This window comes from Ischnura elegans, chromosome 11, assembly GCF_921293095.1.
Source record: "Ischnura elegans chromosome 11, ioIscEleg1.1, whole genome shotgun sequence".
Taxonomy (NCBI): Eukaryota; Metazoa; Arthropoda; class Insecta; order Odonata; family Coenagrionidae; genus Ischnura; species Ischnura elegans.
Genome location: NC_060256.1, coordinates 95,124,697 through 95,130,696, shown reverse-complemented (window position 1 = coordinate 95,130,696; position 6,000 = coordinate 95,124,697).

Genomic DNA, 6,000 nt, shown 5'->3' with positions numbered 1-6,000 from the left:
GAAATAATTTTTAATCAATCACTTCGTCTTCTGTTCATGAACCATTGGAGGTTGAAAACATACGGGCCCTAGTAAATCCTCGGGTCCAGACGAAATCCCTTCTCGCTTGTATAAAGAACTAGCCACAGAAATTTCCCTCTACTTGCAGTCAATATTCAGTAAATCCAACAAGGAACACGAAGTACCTAATAACTGGAAAATTGCCTAAGTTAAGTAGTATATGATTCCTTATTGCACGCGGGAAAAACATCTAAAATATTTCGGTTTTGCAGTTAATTTCTCAAACCTTATCCTTGTGATCGTTTATACCATAATAAATTTTCACGCTCATGTATCTCCAGGTTTGTGAACAACTTTTAAAATCCGTATTATTGGCCAAAGTAGGATCAAAATTACGTTTATTTGGAAGCTGTATCAATTAAAATACGAATGGGGTACCACAGAGGCGTAACTATGGGGAGATGAGCGGATGTATCCCCTCAAAGCTTCAGAGAAATCAAAAAATTATTAAAAATTTTGTTTGGATTGGATACATAATAACTGCCTCTGTTTAAAAATAAATTATAAGCTCCAAAATGATGAAAATGCTTTTTCAGGCATGTAATTTTTCAAATATTTTCCTGAACTCCCCATTTCATGGGAGGGGGGGGGTTACCCCCACTAATCTTCCTCATCCTCCTGCAAAATATATATCTCTAGTTACTCCGCTGGGGTCCCAGATGGACCCCATTTGGTAACCAACGTTCTAGACAGAATGTTTGACTGTTTTGAAAATGTTTGAATGTGTAACTGAATCTTTATTAATTAATTATTAATATATGTATTAATTCTTTTACATAACTAATTTAATTATAAACAATTGATGCTATTAGGCATTATTATTTTTGTGTCCTGTCATCAAGATTGGGATTTTGGCGATTTTCATGAGTAACATCTAAATCTACATCTACATAATACTCTGCGAGCCACCTCTAGGGTGTTTGGCAGGGGGTGATCAATCACCAGCATGCAGCACGCATTTGGACTCCTACATGCACACCACACCGTCCAAAAAACGTCCCGTATAATAACAAACTATAAGTACTACTATATGCTGTTAGAAATAGAATATAGAATAGAAATTCAGAAACATGCATTAAGTTTTACATAGGTTAGTAGGCTACTCTACAAGTCATGCAATCTATTTACGAGTTCTATTGCTGCCATTATAATCTCTTATTGATCGTGGAAAAAATGATATTCGGAATCTGTCTGTTCTGCAATCTATCTCTCTTATTTTATTTATATGATCTGATCTTCCGTAGTACGTTGGCGTCCGCAAGATATGGTTAACTTCGTCAGAAAAGACACTGCTCTTGAATTTATCTAAAAGGTTTAGTCTATTTTTCAATCTACGGTCCGAAAGAGATTGCCATCCGAGTTTATCTAAGAGGTCAGTTACACTAAAAAGACTATCGTAACGACCTTTCACATACCTGGCAGCTCTTCTTTGCACGCGTTCTAACTCTGTTATTAAGCCTTTTTCATGAGGGTCCCAAACACTGGAAGCGTATTCCAAATGTGGTCTAACGAGGGAAAAGTAGCTAATTGCTCTCACTTTGTCGTCGCACTTTCCTAATATTCTTTTAACAAACCCCATTTTACGATTAGCTTGACCGGTTATTTCTCGAATATGTTTATTCCACGATAGATCATTTTTGAGTCTAACCCCAGAATTTCATGGATTCAACTGCCTTTAACTGGGTGCCCCAAATGATATACAGTAGTTACGCTCTAGGGAGTTATTCTTCTTCCAGAAATTCATTACGACGCATTTTTCCAAATTTAATTCTAACTGCCAAGCATCGCACCAAGCTTGGATAGCAGCAAGGTCATTCGTTAGTTCATCTATATCTTTGCTGGAACGGATTTCTCTGTAAACTACAGCGTCGTCTGCAAATAATCGCAACTTACTCTGCACTACTTCGCCAATGTCGTTTATATAAAGAAGGAATAGGAGTGGGCCAATGACACTACCCTGAGGAACGCCAGAAGTGACTCTAACCTCATTGGAGACTGCACCGTCTAATACTACTCTTTGGACGCGGTCGCTCAAAAATTCTCTAAACCAGGAAATGACATCTTCGTCTAGACCATAAGATTTCAGTTTTATTATTAACTTTCCGTGGGGTACTTTATCAAATGCGTTTTTTAAATCAAGAAAAATCGCGTCTACTGGAATGTTGTCTTCCCCGGAGACTAAAATACCGTGGGCGAAAAGCGCTAACTGAGTTTCGCACGATCTGCTTTTCCTGAATCCATGTTGAGTTCCCATTAATAAGTTTTGCGCGTCTAGGTGTTTCATTACCGAGCTGACTACGATGTGTTCAAGGACTTTCCAAGAGATGGACGTTAAAGATATCGGCCTGTAATTAGATGGCTGTTCCTTGTCTCCACTTTTAAACATTGGCGTTACATTAGCGATTTTCCAGTCATTAGGTACTTCGTGTTGCTTGATGGATTTACTGAATATTAACTGCAAGTAGGGGGCAATTTCTGAGGTTAGTTCTTTATATACGCGAGAAGGGATTTCGTCTGGACCAGGTGATTTTTTTGGACTAAGCGATTTCAATATATTTTCTATTCCGAGCGTACTAATGTCAAAAGCTGGCATCTTATGTATACTGGGATTGTCATCGGTCTCGGGTGAGTTTTCGGAAGGCTCCGTGAACACGCTCTTGAAGTAGGAATTTAATAAATTGGCTTTATCGTAACTGCTTGTCAACACATCTCCATTGTCGTTTCTCAGCGAACATACGGTAGATCGTTTACCTTGAACTTCCCTAGCATATGATCAAAATGCTTTTGGGTTATCCTGTAACTGCTCTACTAGTGTTTTTCTTTTAAAATTCGTGAACGCATTCCTGAACGCTTCCTTCGTGGCGGCTTTAGTCAACCTATATTTTTTAATTATTAGCTCGCGTTCATTAGCGGATAAATCCGTGCTGACTTTTTTCATTTTAGCATGACACGCTCTCTGTCGCCTCAATGATTTTCTCACTTCCGCGTCGTACCATCTCGGTTCGCTGCCTTCTTTTACTATTTTACTAGGGATGTAGGTATTTATTCCCGAAGTTACGAGCGAAAGAAAAGCTTTCCAAGTATTCTCTACATTTAACTTTAATACTGATTCTTGAAACTCGGGGAAAGCATTTTTCAGATGACTCTTAAACCCATCAAAATCAGCTCTTTTAAAAATGAAAACTTTACGCTCTTTTTTAAAGTTTACAGCGGTATTTAGAGAAATTTTGCAGTTACTACCCAATGGTCACTTATTCCTTCGACAGTGCCAACATTTATTACCTGATGTGGTATATTTGTCGCTAATAAATCAAGAATATTTTCTCCTCTGTTTGGTGCGGATACTATTTGAAACAATGATATAGATGTAAAAGTTTGTATTAAAGCCTCTCAGATCTATTTATCCCTCCCACCAGGAATGAAGCTATAAGTCTCCCAATCTATAGAAGGTACGTTGAAATCTCCACCCACAATCAAGTTTCTTATAGGATACTTGGATGCTATGCTGTTTATTTGATTTTGAAAATCCAACATTGACGTTATGTGTGTGTAACATGTGATCAAGAAAATTTTTATCATGGGGTTGTGTTTACTTATCCGACTGTCAGTCGTCTCACACTGTGTGAATGTTCTTAGAGTAATATTACAATTATCGCAGGGTCCTCTGTCCTGTTTTACGTTCCTTCACTGGTGATCTTTAGTACATGTCGTCCGTTCGTAAAATCCGTACATTTTCCCGGTGAAATACTGTTTCGTCGTATCGGACTACGCAAAATTGGTGAAATATGTAAAATATATATCTGTGATTGAGAGTTCGTGTTCTTCACAGTGGTAGTTCTCTGCTCGTTTCAGCTATATCCCCTATTACAGTGGTAATTCACAGTCAAAATAGTAGACTCGATTTTTCTTGATTTCAAAATAGCATTTGATAAAGTACACCACGGGAAGTTAATAATAAAACTGAAATCTTATGGCCTAGATGATCTGATGATGATGTCATTTCCTAGATAAGAGAGCTTTTGAACGACCGCGTCCAAAGAGTAGTATTAGATGGTGTAGTCTCCAATAAGGTTGAGGTCATTTCTGGCGTCCCCCAGGGTGGTATCATTGGCCCACTCATATTCCTTCTTTACATGAACGACACTGGCGAAGTAGTACACAGTAGGCTACGATTATTTTCGGACGACTCGGTAGTAATAGACTGCAAATCAGAGATATTGAAATCGTTATTCTTCCCTCGTACTATCAACAATAGCAATGGTGTCTCAATTACTAGAATTATTCGCGTCACTCCCTCGGACGACTCTCTGCATGTTTTGTTTTTCTTTTTAGGTTTACACTTGCATGGAGTTTCGTCTTCACTGCTGCATGTTGAAGATTAGTCGCCCCCTGCCAAACACAATGGTGTTAGGTGTAGATCTAGAATTTACTAATAGGTTGACTTGTTGTGTATCCTACTGACTTATGTATTCCTTAATTCATGTTTCAGAAATTTTCCTTTTTTTAAGGCCGCTTAACACGGTGAATTTTATTTCGCAAGATCATTCTAATGATCTTTCGAATGACCATCATTAACCGTGTGTAACGGAAATTTCCTGCGATCGAATGATCATTTGAGGAAAATTTTAGGCCTGTTCTAATTTGCTTCTACATCTACATTATACCCTGCGAGCCACCTATAGGGTGTTTGGCAGGGGGTGATCAATCACCAACATGCAGCATGCAAGAGGACCGCCACATGCACACCACACAGTCAAAGAAATATTACGCACACTAGAAAAATATACATGCTTATTCATTAAAAAATTGCTAATGGTTAGTAATTCCTAGAGCAAATACATGCAAGGTTAGAACTACGAAAAACATGCAATGGGTGATCCTAGCGAGCGTTGCCATTAATCCTTTCAATTGAGACAACATTGCTATCCTTAAGAGTACGAGGGAAGAATGACATTTTAAATCTCTTTGTTTTGCAGTCTATTTCTTTTATTTTTTTCTCATGATCGCGTCTACTATAGTACGATGGTAAACGAAGGATATGATTCACGTCGTCTGAGAAAATATTATCTTCGAGTTTCCTAAGTAAGTTAAGCCTATACTTCGATCTACGCTCCTGTAAAGATTCCCATCCTAACTCGTTTAACATACTTGAAACGCTGCACTTTTTGTCGTAACAACTCATCACAAATCTGGCCGCCCTGCGCTGTACTCGATTAATTTCACCTGTTAGTCCTACCTCGTAAGGGTCCCACACGCTAGCAGCATATTCCAAGTGAGGCCTCACTAGAGTCAGGTAGCTTATTTCTTTCACCTTTTTTGGGCATTTACCGAGAATTCTTTTTACAAATCCAAGTTTACGGTTGCTTGAATGATTTCCGTGAATGATAGGAGCGCACGGCGTCCATCTTGCCGTTGGCATACACCTCGGAATTTTAAGATCATATTTAAAATTTTGGAAGCAAAGTAACCATATGCAAAGCTCAAATAATAATATGTACTTTGAGAGAACATAAATTCACAAACATCAATTGTCTAAAATGGGTAATTCGGAAATGACATTCGGGATATTCAATGAATAAAAACGTCGTTTTTCTCCTCGATTGCTTCAATATTTTGTGTAATTTACAATTATTAAAATATATTACATGAGATGAGCGCTGAAGTTTGGGTTGAGAGCCCCAATTAATGACAAAATCTCTGTTTATTCGGTGAACACAGTAGAACGAAAATGAGCCGTTACGTTATCTTGGCTCCCCTATGAAATCACAATATTGCCTATCTCTCATCATTGAAGGTAAACATAAGAATTAAATTTCAAGCATTTCCCAATTTGCTTGAATGATTCCGTGAATAATATAAATGATATGGTCATTTGAAGAGTAAGTTTCCTTGTGATCATGTTCTAGAGCGCACTATCTTGAAGCAGAATGATCGTTGCCC